The 26505-nt window shown below is 54.7% G+C and overlaps 1 long non-coding RNA gene and 1 pseudogene across 1 annotated transcript; both read left to right on the top strand.

Annotated features, from left to right (window-relative positions):
* LOC125318707 overlaps positions 1 to 14624 on the top strand; it is a 55627-nt pseudogene extending 41003 nt beyond the window's left edge.
* On the top strand, positions 10566 to 13545 carry LOC125318835. Its single transcript, XR_007200505.1, has 3 exons — positions 10566 to 10683; positions 12247 to 12322; positions 13514 to 13545. It is a non-coding gene; the product is annotated as an uncharacterized LOC125318835 (long non-coding RNA).
* Positions 14625 to 26505: the final 11881 nt, after the last annotated feature.

Below are 26505 nucleotides of genomic sequence, written 5' to 3'. Positions count from 1 at the left end.
CAGCACGCCCAGAGCTCCGGGAGCCACCCCGGATCCCCGCTCCGCACCCCCTGTGCCCCACGGCCGCCATGGGACCCTCCTGCCCGTGCTCCCACTTCCTCTTTTCCACCCTTCTCCCTATTTCACATCCCCTCCCCCGCCATTTCCAGCCGCTCCCCAGAGGAGTTTTGGAGTCCCATTGCCCCCTTTTCACCCTTGCCACCCTTTTCCCCACAATCCCCCAATCCCCAGCCCACTCCCGCTCACTTTTAGGGTCCCATCCTCCACTTTTCCCCACCTTCCCACCCCCTCCCACCCGTTTCTCCCCCACTCTTCAGCCCCCTCCTGCTCTTCCTCTGAGGGTCCCCTCCACCTCTCACTCATTTTAGGGGTCCCATCACCCCTTTTCCCCCTTCTCCCCCCCTTTCCCATCACGTCCCGCCCCCCCACGCTCACCCGAGAGCTTCGTGCCCGCAGCCGGGGGGCTCCCAGCACCACCAGTGCCACCAGTACGGCCCCAGCTGCCACCACTCGCCCCATGGCCAGCGCTGGCCATGATTTTGATTGGCTGAGGGGCTTTAGGGACACTGCAGCCTCGCGGTGGGGTTTTTTTGGAGGGGGAACCTTGAGGTGTGGGGCAGGTGGGAGCTCAGCTGTGCCCAGAAATGTGTCCCCAGGGACACGGGATCTCAGGGGTGCCCATGGCCTGGGGTGACGCTGGCCCGGTGCCAGGCACCCACCAAAGCCACTCTGTCCCTGCCCCCCGCAGCCGCACAGGGGAGAGAAAATGGAACCGAGGCTTCCTGGGTGGGGAAAAGGACCGGGAGAGATCCATCAGCAAACACTGGCACGGGCACATCAGGCTCTAATTAGAGATATTAATTAAATTGATGACACCAAAAAAATAAGAGCAGGAGAATGAGAAGGAAAAAAAGACCCTTAAAAACACCCTCCCCCCACCCCTCCCTCCTTCCCAGGGGCTGTGGGGGAATCTCTGCATCCGGCACCTCCATCTTTGGAGCCGCCAGACATAGAGGAAGCTTCCAGATCCTTCTCTCAGAAGCCACCTCTGAACCAACCTTGCTACCAAAACCAGGCTGTGCAAGCCAAATAGAGCCCCAAAACTGGGGACTCAGGTTTCCAGGAGCTCAGCTGCACCCCAAAATGGGGATGGAGAGGTCCAGGGACTCAGCTGTGCCCAAAAATGAGGCCCCAGCTGAGGGTGTTCCCTGCTTGGCTGAGCGCTGCCTGAGGGATGGGGCTGCAGCAAGGGGGGACACCCTCCTCCAGCGGGAGTGTCCCGAAAATGGGGGACCCCCACAACCCCCTCATAACCCCCGGGGCTGGGCTGGCCCTGCCTGGATGCTGGGAGACACCAAAACCGCTCTGTCCCTGCCCTCTGCTACTGCACAGGGACAGGAAATACAAGGAAAGGCCCAGGAGTCAAGAGAAGGACCGGGAGAGATCCCGCCCTGAGCACGGGCACGGGCACAACAGAGCCAGCCTGGGCACAGGGAGGGAATTTATTACCAACCAAATCCCAGCAGCACAAGGAGAAGGCAAAGAAATCTCTCCACCACCTTCCCCCCACCCAGCGGGGATCACCCGGAACGGGGGTCACCAGGGCTCTGCCCAACGGGGGTCACTGGGGATCATCCAACGCCGATCCTCCCACGGGGGATGGAGCTGGAGCAGCGCATGAAGCTCTTCCCGCACTCGGGGCACTCGCAGGGCTTCCCTTAGCGGTGCCTCCGTTGGTGTCGGGTCAAGTGAGAGCTGCTGGAGAAGCTCTTCCCACACTCAGGACACTCGTAGGGCCTCTCCCCGGTGTGGATGCGCCGGTGCCTGATGAGGTGGGAGTTGTGTTTGAAGCCCTTCCCGCAGTCGGGGCAGCGGAAGGGCCTCTCATCCGTGTGAATGCGCTGATGTACGAGAAGATGGGAGCTCCTCTGAAACCTCTTCCCACACTCAGAACACTGGTAGAGCCTCTCCCCAGTGTGGGTGTGCTGGTGTGCCCTCAGGGTGGAGCTCCACCCGAAGCTCTTCCCACACTGCAAGCACTCATAGGGCCGTTCCCCTGTGTGGACCACCTGGTGCCGGATCAGCTCAGAGCTCCGGCTGAAGCCCTTCCCACATTCCCCACACCCATAGGGCCTCTCCCCAGTGTGGATCCTCTGGTGTACCCTCAGATGGGAGCTGTAGCTGAAGCCCTTCCCACATTCCAAGCACTTGTGGGGCTTCTCCCCACCCTGAGGCTTCTCCCCCAGCTCCGAGCTCCCCCTGGATCTCCGGCCGCCTTCCCGGCACAGGGGGGCTCTTTCCTCCTTGGATCTCTCTGGGCTGCGTTTGCAGCCCCTCCTCGTGCGGCATCTCCGGGGCTTTTCCTCCTCCTCCATCCAGCCACACCTTGGGAATGACAAATCCTGGTTTGGGGGGAGAAACAAGGGGTGAGCGCCTTCGGCTTGCGGTTTCTCCTGCCCAAGGCCATCACCAGGCATCTTGTGTCTGTTAAAACCTCCAAAACACCAAGATTCAGACCAAAAGTCCCACAAACATCAAGACACAGACCCAAAACTCCCAAAACATCAAGATTCAGACAAAACACCCTCCAAAATATAAACATTCAGCCCCCACAAAAAAACCAAAGCACCAACATTGAGACCAAGAAACCTCAGAAATACCAAGATTCACCCACGGGAAAATCGTGGATCCCCCTCCCTGATCACCGGCTGGATGGGGGGGGGCAACGCTCCTGGGGCTGGGGGGAGGCTGCAGATACAGCGAGTGCTGGAACCTTGCGGTGCCTCCTCTTCCTGCTCCTCCTCCTCCGCCTCCTGTATCCCTACTCTTCCTCACACTCCTCTTCCTCACACTACTCCTTCTCCTGCTGAATCCCACCTGCTGCTCCCACGTCCATCCTTTCACCATTCTGCTCTCCATCCCTGCTCCTCCAGCCTTTCTCCTCCTCCCCCCAGGCCCAGCATCCACCCCTGGCTCGCTCTGCCCCCCAGAGCTCTCGGATCCCACAGCACCAGCAGGGATGCAGCTGCGGCAGCTCGGGCTGCGGCAGCGCTGGGCTCTCGGCCGCTCCTGCCCGCACTCGGCCCCCGCCGCAGCCACTTCTGCCAGCACAGCACGGGCCGGCCCGGCCTTGGCGCTCCCCCCCTCCCACCTCCCCAAATTCCCCTCGCGGGGGGCGCCAAGGCCGGGCCACACGGGGGCTCCAGCTGGGGAGCGCCGGGCGCTGCGGCTCTGCCTGGCAACTGCTGACTCACCAGCGCCGCGCCTTCTGATTGGCTGAGCGCTGCCTGAGGGCCGCGCCTGCACCAAGGGGGGACACCCTGCTCCAGGGGGGATGGCCCGAAAACCGGGCACCCCCAGCCAAGGAACAACAGCAATGCCTCCCTACAAACACATGCTCTCAATCTGCTCGGACACAGCCACACCGACTTGGACACCAGCAAGTGACACCAGAAACCATCAGCTCCACAAAATGGCACTGATTGACACACACTGCTGCTCAGCCAAGCTCCTGCTCAATTCCTCAACTTCCAGAACAACAACAAAGCCTCAACACAACCATGGACATCGTGTCCTATACAAAAGGGGACAATGTTGAAGCAGTTTGCACATTCTCCCAGCGGTATTTAAGGACATGGACACCCAGCGGGGTAAAAAGGGAAGTCAACAAGGGGTCTCAGCAACAGGGGACGGATGGTGTTGGTGTGCTGGGAAGGGATTGGTTGAAGGGAGTGTGCAGGAATATGGTTAAGGCAAACAGCAGCAGGAGGAATCTATGTGGGAAGAAAGGAAAAGGAAGATGGAAAAGAGCAGGAAGAGAAAAAAGTGAGGACTGGGATGCTTCTCAGCACCATCTTATCCTCAGAATTTGCCAGCTGATCCTGATCTTTTGTAACCCTGGTCTCCAGGACAGGAAAACAAAGAAGTTCAGGATTTCAGGGTGTTTCTCTGTGGTGGGGAGCAGCAGGACAGGGCAGCACGGGCTGGGGGCCTGTGGGGAGCTGCGGGGCCGGGCCGGGGCTGTGGGGCAGCCGGGGCTCAGCGCCGGGCACTGCCTGACCCCAACACCCCCCGGGCAGGGCCGGCACTGGCCCCCGGCCCCCAGGAGGCTGCGGGATGTGGAAGGATCAGGATTTTCTTTCATCGATCTTGTTTGGGTCACTGGAGAAACGAATGATTGTGCAGAAAGCTCAGCAGCTGTCAGAGGATGAGCACCCACAGGCACTGAGGGGGCTGCAGGAGAGGCACAAGAAGCCCCTGCAGCACTTGGCCAGAAAGGCTCAGCAGGGGAATGCAAGAAGGGATGAGCAAAAGGCCAAGGTGAAGGCAAAGGCCATGGCAGAGTTTCTACAGCCCCCCAGGGATGAACCGCAGGGCCCAAGGGGGCCCCAGCACCCAGGGGACGGCGGCGGCCACAAGCACCTGGCACAGGCATTGCCCTCCTCGGCACGGCAGAGCCCACCCAAACAGCCCCTGCCAAGGAATCAGGGCTCCAGCTGCAGGCCACAAGGACACTGCAAGCACAGACAGCAGCACCCTCAGCACCAGCAAGTCCACCCCTGATGGACATGGATTGTCAGGGCTCTCAGAGCTCCCAGCACACCAGGGACCCACCGCACCAGAGCCCTTGAGAACATTCAGGGCGCCTCTGGATCGAGACGAGGCCGCTCCTGATAGACACAGGGACCTCTCAATCCACTCCGAATCTGAGACCTAAGGGGGGAAATTGTCAAGAAGTTCTTTCATTATTCAGGCAATAAGTGGGAAAGAGGAGCAGGGGTGTTTCATTCAACCACTATCAGTAGATGTGGGAGATGGGTTTGAAACACATCAATTTCTGTTTGTTCCTATTTTGTGATTTACTGGGAAGGGATTTGGTGGCTAAAGTGGGAATGCAAATTCATATTGTCAAAGGAGATACAGAGGCTAATGCTGCTGTACCTTGGTGTCAAATGTCTGCCAAGGCCTCTGCTGAAGGGAACCCAGAAGTGTGGGCAGCCCCAGGGAAATAGGCAAAATCAGATATGGAGCCTCTCCAAATTCCTCTGAAGCAACCAGGACAAGTGGTGTCTAAAAGCAATACCCTGTTCCAAGGGAGGCAAGGAAGGGGTTACAGCCTCTTACTGAGGCCCTGCTAAAGGCAGCGCTTCTGGAGCCAGGCATCTCTCCCTACAACACTCCTCTCCTGCCAGCCAAGAAACCCCATCATGGACACCAGAAGGAAAGCACAAGTTTCAAGGCTTCAAAAGCAGATTAACTGAGCCTCCTGCCCTGGCCCTCCCAGACAGGGAAAAACCATTTGAATCGCATGGGGATGTTAATCAGGGCCATGCCAAAGGAATTCCTGGGCTCAAATGTTTAACCCAGTGGCCAGAGAGTGGCCTCATTGTCTGCAGAATTGTGCAGCCCCGGCGTTAATGGGAACTGAGGCCTGAAAACTGACAGCAGCACAATCTCTGATTGTTCCAGCCTGGCATCAAGGTAAAGCTCTGTTAACCAAAGGAGCCTCTAAATGGATGAGCAGCGCTCGGTTCTTACAGAATGAAACTTGTTGGATGGAACAGGAGGATTCAGAGTTGAGCACAGGGCAAGGGTTGAACCCAGCCTCCTGTTTGAACGGCCCTGGACACGGGGCTGGCAAGAAACCCATGGCTGCAGCCAAGTGACAGAGCTCCAGACCTGGGCTAGGAGAGATTTACCAGACATTCCCTGGCCTGAGGGAGAAAAGGTGTTTAGGGATGGCTCTGCAAGGGCAGCAGAAGGGAAAAGAGTGACAAGACACGCTGCTCTGAAGGAAAGGGAATGAGACAAAGCGCAGCTCAGCGCCCGCATGCTCAGCTCAAAGGGCCGAGCTGGGGGTGCTTGGAAGAGCCTGGCACTGAAATGCCCTGAGCAGGAAGGCTTCAATATCTTCTGCTAACAGCATGGCAGCTCACAGCGGGGCAGAAGCATTTCCAAATGCTTCAGCAATCCCTGCATCAGTTCTTAAGGCATGTTGGGAACAAACAATTCCAAGATATGGATTGTGGAAGCAATGGACTCAGACAGGGGAACTCATTTTACAGGAAAGATCCTTCAGGCCGCTCTGGCTGCTTTAGGAACACAGTGGCACCTCCAAATGCCCCAGCACCCCCAGAGTTCGGGTCGGGTGGAAAGAATGAATGGGGAAATAAAGAAACACCTTCTGAAGCTGCTGAGAGAAACCAAGATGCCACGGGTACGGCTGCTGCCATTGGCTTTGGCAAGAAGAAGAGCCAGACCCAGGGCAGATATTCAATTATCTCCCCTGGAATCCATGTCTGCAATTCCTTACCCTGGTGTGATAAATGAGTGAATGATAAATGTTGTCTTTCACATATATGATTCAAACATTTAGAAGTGATGATGGATTGTGTAGAAATAGTGTTAAGGTAAAATGTAGTTAAGTGGAAACGAGATTAAGGTAAATTGTAACTTCAAAATAGTTGTAATATGTTAAGAAATGTATTAATAAACACATGGTAATAAATGTCTTTTGAGCTGAGAAACTACAGAGCCAGGAACCAAGACATCTTAGAGAAACAAAGAAGATAAACCGCATGCATCCCAGGAAGATTGTTACCTCATCAGAACTCACACCGCCCAAGGGAACTGGCAGCTGCCAATGAGGCTGGAGACTGCGGAGGCACCGGAGAGAGGGGGCCTGTCTGCAGTTCTGAAGCGATCCAGAGGACTGAGGCGGTGTCCTGCTGGGGGAAGGGGCAGAAACCGGAGCGGGGGAAAGGGGAGTGAAGTGTAAATTCCTTTCTGGGTTAATGAATATGTAACAGTTCAGGAGAGTACTTCAGTCCACAGTAAAATGAATGGAGGGCGCCTCTGGCAATATTGCCAAGCGCCCCACAGCTGTGATTTGCCTTTGTTCTACTAATAAATGTTCAATATTATATTGCTAAAAATTTAGCTTCTGTATTCCTTTTCTTCAGCCTTAATCCTCTAACACTAAAAAGGTTGTTGGGGAGTTTTTGTCCTTCCCACAGTTTTGATAAGATTACACCATTAGAATGGTTTTTCTTAATAATCCTACTTTGATATTGTCAGATGGGTCTGGGCCAGGGTGTGAGAGTCAATTTTTAGTCTTAGGACAAGAAGCAGCAAAAATCTTTATTGCTTTGGGGGTTTTTTGTGTATGCATGTGGGTGTCTGTTAGTGATGGCAGAATTTTGGAATGGGTTTTTCAATGTTCACCTGTAGGTTGCATTTTGCAAAACTGGAAGAGCTTTAAAACTGACCCTTTAACTCATAAACAGTTAAAAAAAACATTAAAAAAAAAAAAGAAAGCTGCTTGTTGGGGGCCACTTGTGAGTCACCTGATGGCTGCCCTGCAAGAGAAGCTTCCTTCCAGGCAGCCAGCAGAGGAGCTTTAGAAATGCAAATTAACTCTGCTGCAGGAAGTGTGCACAATGTCCCAGGCTCTCCTTGCCTGCCACAGGAATTGGGCTGATTCCCTCTGCCCCTCACCCCAAGCTCTGCCTCCCTGCACTGACGGAATTTGCATCGCTAAAGGCAGAGCCCACACTGAGCATCTCTGACTCTGACACAGAAATCCCTGAAGCTGCAAAGGAAAACAGCAAACGGAGAATGTTGGGAGAACTTCACTCACAAAAGCGGGGGGGAATCATCCCTCTCCCCACTCCAACATCTGCTGGCACTCTCTGTGTTATACAGGGTGGGTTTGACCACTGGGCTGCTTTTGCTGCCACAAGGTCAGTGAAATCACTTGGGAATGCAAGGATGTGATGATTTAATCAGAGAAAAGCGGTCAATTGATGCATCCCTGGCTGGAGAGAATGCCCAAAAATGGGGAAAAGATGAACGGCCACCAGAACAAATCCTACAACACCATGGAGCAGCCCCTGGGAACCCAAACAAATTCATACCAGGTGCCAGAGAACCCACTGATCATTTCAATGCATCATTAGATTACAAGCTGTCCTCCAAATCATAACCAAGCACACAGCTCCAGCTCCTGACCTTCTCACCCACCAATCCACTCCCATGAGCAGCGCCACATTTCACCCTGGGATGCCATCAGATTCTCTTCCAGCAGAAGGACCAGGAGGTTGTGGAAAATTAAATGACTCAAAGTGCTCTTGGCAAAGAGATGGCAAAGTGGGGAAACAGAGAACAAACAAAATAAGAAAGCAGCTCATGTACCAGTCCAAACGTGGAAAGGATGGGAATGGGACACGTTTTCGTGGTTCCCTGGCAGACCATGGGTTAAACCAATGCTGTTTCTCCTCTCAGGTGCTGCAGCAACTCTCATCTTTTTACCATGCACCACACCTTGCTCAGTGCAGCTCATTCAGCAGGGGATCAAGGGCATGCAGGTGGCAGCCAGGCCTCCTGACCCAGAAATGGCTACAAAAGGACACAGAATGAGGTCACTGAGAATAACCCCAAAACCAAAGAAGGCCCAGGAAGTACAGATTAAGGCATTTTTAAAGTTTGCAAAGAGAAGTACTCAGAAAAGAAGAAGAGGAGGATTAAAAGGAAAAAAATGAACGTGTCTTTACAAACAGATGGTGTGAATCCCATTGGAGATAGGGCCAGGGACTTGGAGATAAGGAAGTAATGGGAGAAACCATATATTTCAGAAAATGTTACTAATTGACACGAACTGCTGCTCAGCCAAGCTCCTGCTAAATTCCTGAACTTCCAGAAGAACAAAGACTTCACAGAGCCATGAATATCGGATATTATACAAAGTGGGGGTGCACATTAAGGGGCACATGCATCCCCCCGAGCCGCGATTCAGCTGAGAAGAGAAACAAAGCTCTCCGCTGCTCCCGGCCCGAGGGAGCATCAGTGCCTCGCTTTGTTTTCCCCCAAAAAGGGAAAACCGCCCCAAACCCCTTTGGCTGAGTGCACGAGGGGAGAGATTTGTGGCAGAAAACTCCCAAAGTCGTTTATGCCCAGCTTGGGAAGAACAGCCCAAGCCAAGCGGAGCTGGGACCCCCCCAGCAGCGCCTCTCTGCCGCCCCAGCTGAAGCCCTCGCTGGCTGCTCCAGGCTGGATGGGCAGACTGGGAGCACTGGGAAGGGGCCCCGGCTCGGGCCGCAGCCCTCGGCGCAGCCCCACGGCCCCACGGCAGCTCCAAGGCTCCGCCAGCCGGGATGGAACGTGGGAGGGGGAGCAGGGCAAGGCCCGGGGCTGTCGGTGCCCAGGGGACACAAGGGACAGCGGGGGCACTTCACAAGCATTTCATGCAAAAGATAAAATCATAACGAAGACAAAAGCAAGACCATCAGTGAGTCAAGATTATGAAGTTAAACTTTAGCTGGGAGTTAGAAGCAATTTGTACTGATTGAACCAAAAGACAAGTCAACGAAGAGTTAGAAATTTAGCCAAGAAGTTCAGTGCTATTCACCATTATGCACCTGTCTGCAACTTTGCTTATAGTAAATGAACTGCCATAAGGACAAAAGAAGCAGATAGAATTATAGCCAGCACCTAGATTGCATGATCAAATACAGGCAGGAGGTACGGACCGTCTCCAGAAGGCTTCCCGAGGCTTGCCCACAATAGAAGGTAGAAAGTTCATGGTGATGAAGAGATCCCCGACTTCATCTTTCAAGACCACTGACTCAAGTCAAGACCACCGACCCAAATCAAGAAAAGAATTGCGCACGCACAAAGGACTAATAACTGCATTTTAATAGGAAGCGGGGAATGGGAGGTGCTGGAGATATGTATAGGATTAATATCTAACACTTTGTGAAATCAATAGAGGGCAAATAACCGGGTAAGTGGCTGGCACGTCCCTAGGAGGCGACTCCCGTGCCGCCCGCCGGCGTAATCAACACACCACTTTAATTAGTTAGAGAGTTTCTGTCCGTGAATACCGGCTTTTTAATCATTCACTGGAAACGTCGAGCAGACGGAGATCTAGGAAGCAAAGGCAACACTGAGTCGCTTCCAGCGTGCCCTCAGCCCCGCCAGAGCCTCAGCACCCCCACAGCCTCCCCAGTCGCTCCAAAGCCTTCTCAGCCTTTGCAGCCCTTCCATCAGCCGCTCCCTCTCGCGGCGCTCCGCGGCCTCCCCTGCGCAGGGAGCAGCGGCGCAGGAAGCGGAGCAGCCGCGCCTCTGGGGCTCGGCGCGGGGCAGCGCTCAGGCACAGAGCCCGCAGCGCAGAGACACTCCCTGCACGGCGCCCGTTCGGCTCCGCGCCCAGAGCTTCGATGCCGGGCAGGCGGCTCGCTCGGGCTCCCTGGAGCCGGCACTGGGGCACGGCCCGGCCCCCACAGCGCCGGGAGGGGCTGGGAGGACAGGGACGGCATTTGGGGGTCCTGGGGTTCACTGGGAGACCCTCACTGGGAACCCCCTTCCCGCTGTCCCACCTCCCCTCATCCGCCCTCTCCCGCCCCTTTCCCACCGTCCCCCGAACCCCAGCTCCCCCCAGCTCGGTTTGGGGGGGACCCACCCCTTTCCCACCGTGTCCCGTCCCCGCCCCGCTCACCCGAGAGCTCCTCGCCAGCAGCCGGGGGGACGGAGGAGGAGGAGGAGGAGGAGCGGGAGGAAGAGGAGGGGCAGAGGAGGAGCGGGAGCAGGAAGGGGAGCAGCGAGAGGAGGCGCCGCGTGCGTCCAGCGCTCTCTGGATCTGCAGCCCCTTCGCGCCGGGAGCATCGCTGCCCCCGCATGCCGCAGGTGACCGGGAAGGGGGACCTCGCTCCGGATATCGTGGGCGGTCCGGGGAGGGTTTCTTTTGAAGGGGGGAGGGATATTTGGAGTTCAGCCGAAGTACCTTGGGGCTCCCTGATTCTTTTCTTCGGGACGGGGCGGGTGGAGCGATGTTTGGATCTTGCAGGACTCCAAAGCTGACCCGAAATGCCCTTTGGGTGGATACTGCGGGGTCCCCGGGAGGTGTTTTTTGGGGATGTCGCGGTGGCGGCTGCCGGCAGAGCGCCGGCGGTGGGTGGCGGGTGCGGGGTCCCGGGAGCCACGTGGCGATCGCCCGGTACCGGCGGGGGAGGAGGGGAGGAGCCTTGAGAGGGGGGAGAGAGAAAAGCGGGGAGCCCCGGGAGTCCCGGACCCTGAAATGGGGGCCTGGAGAGGGGGGACCCCGGCAGCCGGGAGTGGGGTGAGCTTGGAGAAGGGGCAGCCCCGAGAAGGGATGAGCCTGGAGAGGGGGAACCCCTGGGACACCAAAGAGGGGACCCCAGAGATGGGGGACCCCCGGCACCCCGAAGCAGAGAGCCAGGGGAGGAGGGACCCCTGGGACCCCAAAACCCTCGGCATCCCTTAGTGCAGCCCCAGAGAAGGGGGACTCCCTGAACCCCAGAGTGGGGAGACCAAAGAGGGGGCATCCCTGGGATTCCCTGGAAGTCTGGAGCGGGCAGAGACCCTGCAGAGGAGGGACCTCCAATATATGCAGGGCCCGCAGCATCCAGGACAAGGGGGACCCCCAGAACCCCATAGTGGAGAGACCAGAGAGGGGGAACCTCAGTGAGGGATATTTTCCTCTGAGTCTTGATGTTTTGGAGGTTTTCATGGACACAAGTGTTATAAACATATAATATAATATTGGCTTCTCGCAAAGTATAAAAGTAGATATTATATAATGTTAGAAATGCTTTTTTGCTGTGTAGATGTAATTTTCTCTCTTTTTAGCAAGAATGTTAGCAAGTGTGAGCAAGTAAGAGAACCTCCAAGTGAACACAGGATGAGGCCCAAGGAGCTGCTAAGCAACACTTTGTCCAGAGAACAAAAGGGCCCAAAGGCTGCTCTGCCAGGAGAGTCCGAGAGCCGCTATCACCGCTCTGGCCGGGGGGCAAAGAGGCCCAAAGCTGCAATCAGCCCTGACTGTCTGGAGAATTAAGAGATCCACCCTACCATCGACTCTTACTTAGCGGGCCCAACCCCAAGAATCAAAAGAAATAAAACCGCAAGGCAGAAGACTACGCATGCTCTAAAAAGGCGGAACCAAGGAGTGGCCATGCAGAACAGCTCTGAGAAAAGTTTTAATATTAATAGAGAACGGACAATAAAAATGATATAAAAGGGACTCACCTCGAGCATCAGGTGTGCTCTTGGCAGAGCGCCAAGGCACCCGGCCGTTACCCCTTTGCTTTATTTTATGTGTCTCTTATTGTCTTTATATTAAACTCTTTAAATTCTCACACAAGGTATCTGGTGACTTCTAGAGATGGACTTGGGTGGGAGAAACCCCCAAGCCAATGCACTCACCCCTTGGTTTTCCCCTCAAAACAGGACTTCTCATTCCCAAGCCTTGGCCGAATGGAGGAGGAGGAGGCAGTGAGGAAGATGCCCCGGGAGCCCCAGGCAGGTGAGGAGGAAGTCAGTGCCCCTTTCCCTTCTCTCCTGCTCCATCTCCCAGCCCAGCATCGCCCCTGGCTGCAGGACAACCCCGCTGCCGACGCCGTCCTGCCGGGGACGGACTGGGGGGATCTCCTTCCCCTTCCCTGTGGCACGGAGGCAAATCCCATCCTCTCCTTGTTTTTCTTTTCTTCCTTTCTTTTCTTCCTTTCTTTTCTTCCTTTCTTTCCTTCCTTTCTTTCCTTCCTTCCTTCCTTCCTTCCTTCCTTCCTTCCTTCCTTCCTTCCTTCCTTCCGAATTCCTTCCGAATTCCTTCCGAATTCCTTCCTTCCGAATTCCTTCCTTCCTTCTTTCCTTCCTTTCTTTCCTTCCTTCCTTTCTTTCCTTCCTTCCTTCCTGCCTTCCTTCCGTCCTTCCTTCCTTCCTTCCGAATTCCTTCCTTCCTTCCTTCCGAATTCCTTCCTTCCGAATTCCTTCCTTCCTTCTTTCCTTCCTTTCTTTCCTTCCTTCCTTTCTTTCCTTCCTTTCCTTCCTTCCTTTCTTTCCTTCCTTCCGTCCTGCCTTCCTTCCTTCCTTCCTTCCTTCCTTCCTTCCTTCCTTCCTTCCGAATTCCTTCCGAATTCCTTCCTTCCTTCCTTCCTTCCTTCCGAATTCCTTCCTTCCTTCCTTCCTTCTTTCCTTCCTTCCTTCCTTCCTGCCTTCCTTCCGTCCTTCCTTCCTTCCTTCCGAATTCCTTCCTTCCTTCCTTCCGAATTCCTTCCTTCCGAATTCCTTCCTTCCTTCTTTCCTTCCTTTCTTTCCTTCCTTCCTTTCTTTCCTTCCTTTCCTTCCTTCCTTTCTTTCCTTCCTTCCGTCCTGCCTTCCTTCCTTCCTTCCTTCCTTCCTTCCTTCCTTCCTTCCTTCCGAATTCCTTCCTTCCTTCCTTCCTTCCTTCCTTCCTTCCTTCCTTCCTTCCTTCCTTCCTTCCTTCCTTCCTTCCTTCCGAATTCCCCTCTTTCTACTTGTTCCTTCTACTTCTTGTTTCTTTTTCTTCTTTTTCCTTCCTTTTCCTTGTTCCTTCATCTTCATTCTCCCTTTTTTCTTCTTGTCCCTTCCTCTCCTTCTTCCTTCTCTACCCTTCTTCCTCTCCTTGTTCTTTCCTTCCTCCTTCCTTGTTCCTTCCTCTTCTTGTCCCTTCCTCTCCTTGTCCTTGCTCCCCCAGGCACTGAGCTGCAGATGGAGACCAGGGAGGACAAACCCCTGTGGCAGAACCTCATGGAAGAGGCTGCTTTGAGTGGCTCAATGGCACAGGAATCACACGGAGAGGAAAAGCCAGAGGGATCCCCCACAAGGAGGGGCTCCAAAGCCAGCCCAGGGTGCTCTGAGGAGAAAAGGCCCCCCCTCTGCTTCATCCAGAGGCCCAACCTGGTGGTCCATGAGCAGCTTCACACTGGGGAGAAGCCCTACAAGTGCTTGGAATGTGGGAAGAGCTTCAGCCACACTTCCCACCTCTTCATCCACCACCAGATACACACAGGGGGATGGCCCTACAAGTGCTTGGAATGTGGGAAGAGCTTCAGCCACAGCTCCAGCCTGATCTGCCACTATAGGATCCACACTGGAGAACGGCCCTACAAGTGCTCGGAATGTGGGAAGAGCTTCTGCCACAGCTCCAGCCTGACCTGCCACCAGAGGATCCACACTGGGGAACGGCCCTACAAGTGCTTGCAGTGTGGGAAGAGCTTCTGCCAGAGCTCCAGCCTGACCTGCCACCAGGAGATGCACGCCAGGGGAGGGCCCTTTGAGTGTCCTGAGTGTGGGAAGATGTTTCAGTGGATCTCCTATCTCATTGTACATCAGCAAACACACACAGGGGAGAGGCCCTTCCGCTGCACAGACTGCGGGAAGAGCTTCAAGTGGAGCTCCCAACTCACCAGCCACCAGCGCATCCACACCAGGGAGAGGCCTTAGAGTGTCCCGAGTGCGGGAAGAGCTTCTCCTGGAGCTCGTCCTTGAGGAAACACCAGCAGAGGCACCAGTAAGGGAATCCCTGCGAGTGCCCCGAGTGTGGGAAGAGCTTCGGGCACTGCTCCAACTCCATCTTAAAACTCGAGGTGCTGCTGACTGAAAAGCTCTTCCAGAACCCTGTACTTCAGACACTTATGAATCCTCTTCTCTTATTAAATGCCGTAAAATATTACCGTGTCCTGCAGCCGTAGGGAGGAGGAGAGAAGAGCCAGCAGGCATAAATATGCAGTAAGATTGATTGACTGAATTATTTTACAAACTCTTTTATAGCCTTTTTTCTTCATAGTCTAACTGGAGAAAGGATCAGCCACCCCTTGGTGTGATTGGCTAAAATCCTAGAACATCCATTGTCAAGATATTTTTCTACTGTACTATAGACAAGGCTTCTCAAGGTTGCCTGTGTTTCATTGTTTATAGAACTCTGCTGCTATCTTCTGTGCGAGAGAAAAGTCTCTCACGGACTTAGAAAATAGCAAGAAAATTCTTGCTAGCAGCATTTTTGTATCCACATTCTCTTTTCCATTCTTTGTCTTTTTCCTGGCCTATTTACTGACCTTTATTCTTGTACAAATTGTCTGTCCCAGTAAGTCCTTCTTTGCTGAACCAATGCTTTCTTCTTCAATGCAAATCTGCAAAGCAGAAGGAAAGCAGCCCCTTGGAATGGCCTCAAAGTGGAGCAGCACTCACTGGCACAGCCTCTTCTCCTGCCCTCAGGCAAGGGACCGACAAGGCAGGGCCAGCCTTGTCAGAGCTGGGCAAGGACAGGAGAGAGCAGATGCCAACAGGGGCTTTGTGCTGCACCAAGGGACGTTTGGGTTGGGCATTAGGAAGAACTTTTTCCCAGAAAGGGGCATTAGATATTGGAATGGGCTGGCCAGGTGGGGGTGGAGCCACCATTGGGGAGGTGCTCAAGGAAAGCCTGGGTGGGGCACTCAGGGCCTGGTTGCCGTGGTGGGGATGGGGCACAGGTTGGAGTCGATGATCTCCCAGGGCTCTTCCAAGCCAATGCATTTGGTGATTCTGTGATATCACAGGCTCTGGGGACAGCGTGGTGGCTGTCAGCTGTCCCCAGCCCGTCGCCGTGCCCAGAGCCCAGGCAGCACTCGGCACGGAGCCACGGCCAGAGCCAGCGTGGAGGTGGCGGCTCATTCCACAGAGCACCATGGCCAGCCAGGGCTTCTCCTGGCTGCTGCAGTTCTGTGTGCTGCTGATGCTGGCCCATCCTCTCGACCCTTCCAGCCATCCTGAGGGGGACATGGGCACCTCGGCTCTGCTTCGCGAGGAGCTGGAGCGGCAGGACTCCGTGGGGCCTGGGATGACCCCCCTTGGTGGACGTGGTGCTGGTTTCTTGGACACGCTCGGCCCTGGAGCTGCTGATCATGGGCCTTGTCCTGGGATGGTTCTGGAGACGCTGGGGAGAGGTGAGGGAGGGGGGTCAGGCAGGCGGGACAGTGCCAGGGCCGGCAGCCACCAAAGCCTTGGGCCAAGCCAGTGTCGGGCGAGGCCTGAGAGCCCCCGTGGCGGAGCAAAGCCGGGTTGGATCAGAGGGTGCTGGGCCTCCCGGGCAGCCCTTTGGCCACGGCCCCTCAGCAGTGGGGGCTGAGCCCCTGGGCGGGAATCGGGCCCAGCCTGAGCCCCAGGGACACCAGGCAGAGGCGGCCGGAGCTCTTCTTGCTGCAGCCTCTGCCCGGGGCAGCCCAGCCAGGCCCGAGTCTCTCGCGGAGAGGCCAAGGGCAGCGCCAGAGGGCTCAGCCCCGCTCGGCCCCTCTGCCCCTTCCATCGGGCTCCCTGGGCCGGGCCGTGCAGGAGAAGCGCCGGAGCCCCTGGGGCTGTGCAGGACGCGCTGCAGGGACGTGGCTGCCCCAAGGAGCTGCTGCGGCTGCTGAGGCACAACCGCGCCCGGATGCGGCTGTGCCGGCGCCACCGCTCTCTGCAGAGGCCCAGAGCCAAGACACCAGCAAAAGGGGGCAGCTGCAGGAGGAGGAGACCCCGAGGCTCCCCTCAGCGCTGACTCTCCAGCTCCAGCTCGGCGCTCAGCTTGCAGGGCATCGCGGGGGATGCGTGACCAGTGCTCAGCCCGGGCACTGTGACATCCCCCAGCTTAGGGGTCAGTGAAGCCTCCCATCCTCAGCCGCAGAGCTCCCAGCCACCTTTTCCCCCAGAAGCTGAAGTTTCCATGACTGTTCCAGTTCCAAACTGTTGACCCTTTTTGGAGGCATAAGGTTCTCACCCTGTAATCTTCCAGTCACCCCCCAGCAGTCAAGTTAATCAAGTTCAGGTTTTGTGGACATTGCTGTGTCATTTCCTTGATATCCATGCGAGAGGGGACACGGTGATGGATGGGTTTGCACGGGAGCTGCAGAGCCCCGGAATGGAGAGCCTGAGTGTCCCAGCAGGAATTGCAGGAGTGTGGAGGGCAGCTGGAAAGAAGATCGTGGGCAATATTCTCCTGCCCCCATCTTCCAAGGAAGCTTTGATTTGACCCCTGTCTGCACCGTGCCACGGGGCCTCCAGAGGCCCAGGGAGGTGTCTGGGTGGCCCCAGAAGGACCCTGGCGCACCAGGGAAGGGGCAGGAGCATCCCTGTGGTGCTGGGAGAGACACCCAGAGGGGGCCAGCCCTGGGGCCCGGGCAAGAGCTGCATTCAGGCAGCCAAATTCATGCAGGGTCTGCCCGGGCTCTCCCAAGGATCAGTCCACACCTCTTTGTATTTTCTTTGTATTTCTTTGTATTTATTTCTGTGTATTGATCCTGATGTCCCTCAAAATGCCATTAGAAATCGTTTTCCCTCAAAATAAATACTGACTTATTTTGGTTTTAGGAATTAACCACGGGTAGTCCCTGCTTAAATGACTTCTCTGTGACTTATTCTGCAGTTTGTTCCTTTACAGCACCATCAACCACCTCTCTTAAAATACAGATCTCTCATTGGAAGCAGGGAATTCACCTGGATCCCCTCCTGGGACCCCCCTGGATCCTCCTGGACCACCCCCCCCGAGGACCCTCCACACCCACGTCCTGTGGGACCCCTGTGCCAGGCTGGGCTGAACTCCCGGGCCCTGCGGCCAAACTCTGCCTGGAACCTGCTGGGTTCGGCCCAAAGCGAGGAAAGCTCCGGGACACGTGGATCCATTTTGTCCTGTGGCTGTGGGGCCCCACCCCCGAGGGAGCAGGACTGGGCACTGTGACTCCAATCCCTTATTCCGAATCTCCCTCTCCCTCTCCCTCTCCCTCTCGTCTCCCTTTCCTTTGGGTGATCACAAATCCCAGAGCAGCTGCAGAGCCCCGTGCCCAGTTCGAGTTTCCCAGCAAAGAGAGGCCTGGGGCTGAGGTGCCCTGGGATAGCCGGGAATGGGGGGTCCAGGGGTCCCCGGGGTCAGGGAAAAGGGGGATCCAGGGGCTGGGAAAGGTGGATACCCGGAAAGGGGGGTCAGGGGGGTGTTGGTGCGGGGTCAGGGGGTGCAGGGGGGTCCCGGAGCTGGGGAAGGAGATGCAGGGGGGTCCCAGTGCCCAGGAATGGGGCAGGGGGGAGCAGGATCTGGGAAATGGTGGCAGCTGCTGGGCAGGGACCACGACAGAGAGGGACAGGCTGGGATGGGCTGGGACAGACTGGGACACTGGGATACACTAGGACTGGGACCAGAATCCACTGGGAGCAGAACTGGGGCACCAGGGATCATACTGGGACATACTGGGACCACACTGAGGGCTACTGGGAGCAACTGGGAGCATGCTGAAGACAACTGGGGGCATGACTGGGACAACTGAGATGTACTGGGAGAGACTGGGAGTGGTTTTGATCATCCTGGGACTGACTGGAACAATACTGGGAGTGACCAGATCCGTAGTAGGGGTGAATAGGAGAAAGTGGAACAATGCAGGGAGTAACTGGGATCATAACGGGCCTGACAAGGCCAAACTTAGAGGGACTGTAATAATACTGGGAATGACTGCGATCATACTGGGGGTGACTGTGATCAAACTGGACCCATATTGGGAGAGTCTGGAAGTTACTGGGCTCATACTGGGTGTTGGGGTTTTAGGAGTTCTTCTGTTTTCTTTTTCTCTTAAAGAATTTTCCCCATACATGTTGCCAGGGGGAAAAATTACTGGGTGCTTAAGAAAAACAAAAGACCCGGCCACAGGAGGAGGGGTCCATCTGGCTACTCTCTTTCACCTGGGCTTGTGGGCTGTTAGTTCTCTGTGTTCTGACAGAGAGAGAGGCTGGAAGGAATTCATCAGCACTGGAGACTTCTGCTTTTTCAGCTGCCTCCCTTCTACCTGAGAAACCCTGGGATTCCCAAGCCCACCTTCCCTGCCCCGCTGGGAGCTGGGCCATGGCCATCCTGCCCCCGCCGTTGCTTCGAGCCTTCGCTGCTCTGTAGCCCTGCACGCCCTGCCTGTAGAGACCTCCGGGGGTTCACACCGCAGCTCCGGAGTTCGATACATCTCGTCTGCCGCCTGGGATTTGTGCTCGTCCCTGCTGTTCCAGCATGCTGTTCCCGAGGGTCCAGCCGGACACCGGGATCGGCTGCCCAGCGGTTTGTGGAGCCTTTGTTCCATCCCTTCCCGGGATCCCAGGCCGCCAGTGCCGCGTGCTCCCCGAGCTCGCTCCGGAGCGCCCCCTGCAGCCGCGGGGGAACCATCGCACCTGCCCTGCTCACCGGGAGCCGCCAGCGCCCCTGCCGGCTGCGAGCGGAACTGCACCCGAGGGGAAAGGGCCTGACAGCCGAGAAGGCTGGCACTGGGTTTGTGATTGTTTGCTGTTACTGCCAGAGTTATTGCTGTTTGTTTGCCTTGTTATACACATATATAATAGTAAAGAACTGTTATTCCTATTTTCCCACTTCTTTGCCTAAAAGCCCCGTGATTTCAAAATTATAACTCGGAGGCACGAGGGTTGCATCTGGCATTCTAAGGGGGGCTCCTGCCTTCCTTAGCAGATACCTGTCTTTCAAACCAAGACACCTTTTCTTCCTGTAGCTCAAAGCTTTCATTGGCTAATGCTTTAATTGTCACATCCAGTACTTTTTCTAACAGGCTGTCGTTGGGAGTACACACCAGCACATCATTCATGTAGTGGAAGATGATGGCTTCTCTTGCTTTGGCATGGATTGGGGCCAGAATATGGGTGACATATCATTGGCATATGGTAGGGCTGTTCTCCATGCCCTGAGGCAACACACACCAATGGCAGCGCCGCATGGGAGCTTCTCACTTGATGGTGGGAACCGACAAGGCAAACCGTGGGGTGTTGTCAGGGTGTAGGGGAATTTGAGAAAAGCCGTCTTTTATGTCAACTACAGCCAATTTCCAATTTCATGGGAGCATAGAAGGGGAGGGCATCCCTGGTTGAATGGGTCCCATATCTTCTATAACTTTGTTTATTTTTCGCAAATCGTCGAGGAGCCGCCACCTGTTCTTCCCTGGCTTTGGGATGACAAACACAGGGGAATTTCAGGGGCTGTTGGTTGGTACGATGCTGCCTTTTGCCAACTGCTCATCAATGAGTGCGTTGAGTGCCTCTAATTTTTCTTCATTTAGTGGCCACTGATCTACTCACACTGGTGAATGTGTTTTCCAATTCAGTGCTTGGGTTGGGTGCTCTACAGTGGCCGCTATCAAAAATCCCGGGGAATTTGGGGGATGTCGACTTTCGCTCTCCATTGAGACATGACATCCCTTCCCCACAGGGTAAATTTAGAATCTGTCTTGGTTTGAAAGACAGGTGTCTGCCAAGGAAGGCAGGAGCCTCTCCTGAAATGGAAGAAAAAATTGCAACTCTCCCTTTCCCTCCGAATTATTACAATTTTGAAATCAAGGGGCTTTTAGGCAAAGAAGTGGGAAAATAGGAATAACAGTTCTTTACTATTATATATCTATATGTGTATAACAAGGCAAACAAACAGCAATAACTATGGCAGTAACAGCAAACAATCACAAACCCAGTGCCAGCCTTCTCGGCTGTCAGGCCCTTTCCCCTCGGGTGCAGTTCCGCTCGCAGCCGGCAGGGGCGCTGGCGGCTCCCGGTGAGCAGGGCAGGTGCGATGGTTCCCCCGCGGCTGCAGGGGGCGCTCCGGAGCGAGCTCGGGGAGCGCGCAGCTCCGATGGCCCGCCAAACCCGGGCAGGGATGGAATAAAAGCTTCACAAACCGCTGGGCAACCGATCCCGGTGTCCAGCCAGACCCTCGGGAACAGCAGGCTGGAACGGCAGGCTGGAACAGCAGGGACGAGCACAAATCCCGGGTGGCAGATGAGAGGTATCCAAACGGAGAACCCTCCGGAGGTCTGGGCAGGCAGGGAGAGCAGGGCTACAACATAGCGAAGGCTCGAAGCAACGGTGGGGCAGGGCGGCCACAGCCCAGCTCCAGCGGGGCAGGGAAAGCGGGCTTGGGATCCTGGGGCTTTTCCAGCAGAAGGAAAAGCAGCCAAAGTAAGCAGCCTCACTCTTTGTCCAAAGACCAGAGACCAACTGTCCCCACACCCAGGTGAAACAAAAAGAGTACCTCGATGCACCCCACCCTCAATGGGTAGGTCTTTGTTTTCCTTAAGCCCCCAGTAATTTGTCCCCCTAGCAACATGTATGGGGAAAATTCCTTTAACAGAAAAAAAAAACAAAGAGAACTCCTAAAACCCCAGTATTATCCACCCCAAATTTTTCCCATACTAGCATGTTACATGAAACTGAACCCTTTTAACCATATAAATTCCTGCATCACCCAAATTATATACATATATACATGCTGATACTGATACAAGAACAGAGCCATGGGTAGTTCACCTTAAAAAGAGGTCCCCTTGAGGTATGCATCGGGTCTCTCCATCCTTTTGCATCACCCACCAGGTACAACCTGGTCCCTGAGCAAAAACAACCCCACAGATGGGTTTGTCATTGCTTAAGGCAGAACTAACCCAAACAGTTTTTCCAAGCATACCTTTTATGTGCACCACTGGAACCTTATCCCCGTATGTTGTTTGTAGGGGCTCGGATTGGGCAGGGCCTGCTCAACCGGTGGAGCCTCGGGTGTTAACTAACCAGGTGGCTCTTGCTAAACGCACCTTCCAGTTTTTGAAAGTCCCCCCACCCAGTGCCTTCAAGGTGGTTTTAAGCAATCCACTACACCGCTCAACCTTCCCAGCTGCTGGTGCATGGTAAGGGATGTGGTACACCCACTCAATGCCATGTTCTCTAGCCCAGGTGTTTATAAGGCTGCTCTTGAAATGAGTCCCATTATCAGACTCGATTCTCTCAGGGGTACCATGCCTCCAAAGGACTTGCTTTTCAAGGCCAAGGATGGTGCTCCGGGCAGTAGCGTGAGGCACAGGGTAGGTCTCCAGCCATCCTGTGATGGCTTCTACCATTGTGAGCACATAGCACTTGCCTTGGCGAGTTTGAGGCAGTGTGATATAATCAATCTGCCAGGCCTCCCCATACTTGTATTTGGACCATCGCCCGCCATACCACAGAGGCTTCACCCGCTTGGCCTGCTTGATCACAGTGCATGTCTCACAATCATGGATAACCTGGGAGATACTGTCCATGGTCAGATCCACCCCTCGATCTCGTGCCCACCTATAGGTGGCATCTCTGCCCTGATGACCTGAGGCATCATGGGCCCATCGAGCTAGGAACAACTCTCCTTTATGTTGCCAATCCAAGTCTATCTGGGACACCTCTATTTTTGCAGCCTGATCTACCTGTTTGTTGTTACGATGTTCTTCGTTAGCCCGGCTCTTGGGAATGTGAGCATCTACATAGCGGACTTTCAAGGATAGCTTCTCTACCCGAGTGGCAATGCCTTTCCACTCCTCAGCAGCCCAGATTGGTTTTCCACTGTGCTGCCAGTTTGCCTTATTCCACCTTTCCAGCCAACCCCACAGAGCATTGGCTACCATCCATGAATCAGTGTAGAGGTAGAGCTTTGGCCACTTCTCTCTTTCAGTAATGTCAGGACCTAATTGGACAGCTTTGAATGCGGCAAATTGGCTCAATCCCCCTTCTCCTTCAGTAGCTTGTGCAACTTGTCGTGTGGGGCTCCATACAGCGGCTTTCCATTTCCAGCCAGCGCCTACAATTCGGCAGGAAGCATCAGTGAAGAGGGCGTATTGTCTTTCACTCTCTGGTAGCTTGTTATATGGTGGGGCTTCTTGGGCATGTGTCACTTGCTCCTCTTCTTCTTCAGAAGATAACCCAAAAATCTCACCTTCTGGCCAGTTTGTAATTATTTCCAAGATCCCAGGGCGACTTGGGTTTCCAATGCAGGTGCGCTGCATGATGAGGGCGATCCATTTGCTCCAAGTAGCGTCAGTGGCGTGATGCGTGGAAGGAACCTTTCCTTTGAACATCCACCCCAGCACCAGCAGTCGGGGTGCCAGGAGGAGTTGTGCCTCTGTGCCGATTACTTCTGATGCAGCTTGGACTCCTTCATAAGCTGCCAAGATCTCTTTCTCTGTGGGAGTGTAGTTGGCTTTGGTCCCTCTATAACTTCGGCTCCAGAATCCCAGTGGTCGGCCCCGAGTCTCACCAGGCACCTTCTGCCAGAAGCTCCAGGACAGACCATTGTTCCCAGCTGCAGAATAGAGCACGTTTTTCACCTCCGCTCCTGTCCTGACTGGGCCAAGGGCTACGGCGTGAGCGATTTCCTGCTTGATCTGGGCAAAGGCTTGCTGCTGTTCAGGGCCCCAGTGGAAATCATTCTTCTTGCGGGTAACCAGGTAGAGAGGGCTCACGATCTGACTGTACTCGGGAATGTGCATTTTCCAAAAACCTATGGTGTTTAGGAAAGCTTGTGTTTCTTTCTTGTTGGTCGGTGGAGACATTGCTGTGATCTTATTGATGACCTTGGTGGGAATCTGATGTCATCTACTTTGTTTCTACAAGACTCCTGGTTTGAAATATACTTGTTGCCGTAATCCCCACTGCGACAAACTGGTGGAGGAATGCGAGCAAGATACAGATCCCTGAGGAAAATTCGTGAGTAAAATAACCACTCCAGACCTCTCTCTTCTCATCTTGGTTTGGATATTCTCTCTGGACTATGGAAGAATCGTGGGAAATGGGGCTCTCTGAGCCACAGAAAAAAATGTACCTAGAAGTTAAAGGAATCCTTGAACAACAAAACAAAAAAGTGATGGAACCGGGAGATCTAGAACTTTTTTTCAACTGGCTTTTCAAAAATTTCTCCTATATTTCTCGAGAGTTAGATATTGAACCTCCTGGATCTTGTCAGGGGTGTTTTTGGGACGAGATCTTGTGGGAGATGAAAGATCAAACAGAACATGTATTAGTGATTGAACCCTTGTGTGGATCCATGGTGGTCAGTGGAGCTATTCAAGAGCATTTATATGGTCTTATTACCCCTAAAGCAAAGGATGGCCATAGTCCCGCGGCCGAGGCCGCGCGGCTGCCATCCCTGTGGCACACGCCGGCGGAGGTGCCTGCGCTGGATGCGCCCGGCCCCCTCGGGAGCGTGCGCCTTATGGCGGACCCCATCCCTGTCTCGGGGTCCCTGGCCACGCGGCCGCGAGTGAGGGAGCGATGCCGCAGGCGCCGCGGGTGCCGTGGGCCACGAGCAGCCAGGAACCGGGCATCGGCGTGGCAGGCCGCTCTGAGCACACGGCTTGGAGAGCCCTGCGGAGGGAGAAGTGGCGGTTTCCACAGCGACACGAGAGGCCGCGCAGCGCAGCACCGAGCCGAAACAGGGCCGCACTCAAAGCAGCGTGGAGTTGGCGGAGCAGAACCGCTCACAGGGCATGGGGCCAGCAGCGATGGCAACGCGGGGCCGTGCAGAGCCCAGACACGCGCCGGAGCAGCGCCGCTCAGAGAGCGCGGAGCAGCCGCAACGCAGGGGCCTGGCCAAGACGTCGGAGTCAGCGAGGCGGCGGCCACGCGGGACCAGCAGTCACGACGAACACGCAAGCACGTGATAGGAGGAGTTATAGCCACGAAAGTTACAGGAACTGTGAAATGGTACAATGTAAAAAACAACTATGGATTTATAACACGAGATGATACAGGGGAAGATCTATTCATCCATAGAACTGCCATTAAAAGGAATAACCCTAAAAATTACCTGCAAAGTGTAGGAGATGGAGAAGTTGTACAATTTGATATAGTGCAAGGAAAGAAGGGTTTACAAGCAGCAAATGTTACTGGGCCTGGGGGTATTCCAGTCAAAGGCAGCTGTTATGCACAAAATTATAAACAATATCCATCCCAGCAATTTCCCTATCCACAGCCTACTTCCCCCTTTTACCCTATACCCAATATGAACCCCTTCCTAAGTTTACCCTATCCCCAGTTTATTCCTAATCTGTTTTTCACCCCATGGCTTCCCTATACAATTCCATTTCCCTACAATTCCTCTCCGATGCCGAGTGGGGGATGAAAAGGGGGAGGGAGGAAATTAAACCCTCTCCTGCCTCAGTTTCCCCACAAAGCATGCCCGGAGAGTTCTGTCTCCCTTCTGTCAGCCCTAAGATGTTCCACAGAATCTGTTTGGACATTTAAAGACTCAGGAGGGTGGCTTGTTTTGTCTTGAAACTGTTGTTGTTATGTTTATCCAGTTATTTTCATTCTCCTTTTATTAAAATAAAACGGGTGAGATATTGAGGTCCCTTCCCCCTGCCATGGGCCCTGGCAGAGGGGTCCTGGGGGGGAGGCACGGGGTTTCCCTGCCCCTGCTCAGCTTCATTCCCCATTGGTTGGTTTGGGTTCCCTGATAACGCCAAGGACCCTGGGGTCCCATGACTGCGGAGTTCCTGAGCTGAGCCCCGGCCATGCGGCTGGAGAAATAAACATCTCTGAAACATCTACCACGAATCTGTCCATATATACTTCATTTCTACAAGACTCCTGGTTTGAAATATACTTGTTGCAGTAATCCCCGCTGCGACAGTCATCCATCTTGCCACTTTACTCCCAGGAACTGAATGTCTCGGGCAGGTCCCTTGACTTTGCTCTTCTTGATGGCAAATCCAGCTTCCAGGAGAATCTGGATGATTCTCTCTCCCTTCTCAAATACCTCCGATGCCATGTTCCCCCACACAATGATGTCATCAATGTACTGCAGATGTTCTGGGGCCTCACCCTTTTCCAGTGCAGCCTGGATCAGTCCATGGCAGATGGTGGGACTGTGCTTCCACCCCTGGGGCAGTCGGTTCCAGGTGTACTGCACATCCCTCCAGGTGAAGGCAAATTGAGGCCTGCACTCCGCTGCCAGAGGAATGGAGAAAAATGCATTAGCAATGTCAATAGTGGCGTACCACTTTGCTGCTTTGGACTCCAGCTTGTACTGGAGCTCCAACATGTCCGGCACAGCAGCACTCAATGGTGGAGTCACTTCATTCAAGGCACGATAGTCCACAGTCAATCTCCATTCCCCGTCAGACTTGCGCACAGGCCAGATGGGGCTGTTGAAGGGTGAGTGGGTCTTGCTGACCACCCCTTGACTCTCCAACTCATGGATCATCTTGTGGATGGGAATCACAGCATCTCGATTTGTCCGATACTGCTGACGGTGCACTGTTGAGGTAGCAATTGGCACTCGTTGCTCTTCCACTTTCAGGAGCCCAATTGCAGAAGGATTTTCTGATAGTCCAGGCAGGGTGTTCAATTGCCTAATGCCCTCTGCCTCCACAGCAGCAATCCCAAATGCCCACCTGAGTCCTTTTGGGTCTTTGTAATAGCCATTCCAGAGGAAGTCTGCCCAGAATACACGGGGCCTCTGGGCCGGTCACAATCGGATACTTTTGCCACTCCTTCCAAGTCAGGCTCACCTCAGCTTCCAATAGCATCAAATCGTGTGATCCCCCGGTCACCCCAGCGATGGAGACAGGTTCTGCCCCCACATGTCCCAATGGCATTAAAGTACACTGTGCCCCAGTATCAACCAATGCATCATATTGTTGTGGCTCTGATGTGCCAGGCCATCGAATCCACACCGTCCAGAAAACCCGGTTCTCCCGTGCCTCCTCCTGGCTAGGGGCAGGGCCCCTCTAGCCCTGGTTATCATTCCTTCCCTGGGCATACATGCCAGATGTCCCTTCAAGGGGATCCAACATATCATCCTCCCTTCTGTAATACCTGGCAGCTCGGTCACGGGAGGCTGAGGCTACTTTCACCTTAGTGGAACCCCCTCGGTTAGTGCCTCCCTCCTTGAGTTCACGCACCCGCGCTGCCAGGAGA

The sequence above is a fragment of the Corvus hawaiiensis genome, chromosome 31, assembly GCF_020740725.1.
Source record: "Corvus hawaiiensis isolate bCorHaw1 chromosome 31, bCorHaw1.pri.cur, whole genome shotgun sequence".
NCBI classification, from domain to species: Eukaryota; Metazoa; Chordata; class Aves; order Passeriformes; family Corvidae; genus Corvus; species Corvus hawaiiensis.
This window is presented reverse-complemented; position numbering and strand designations above follow the sequence as displayed.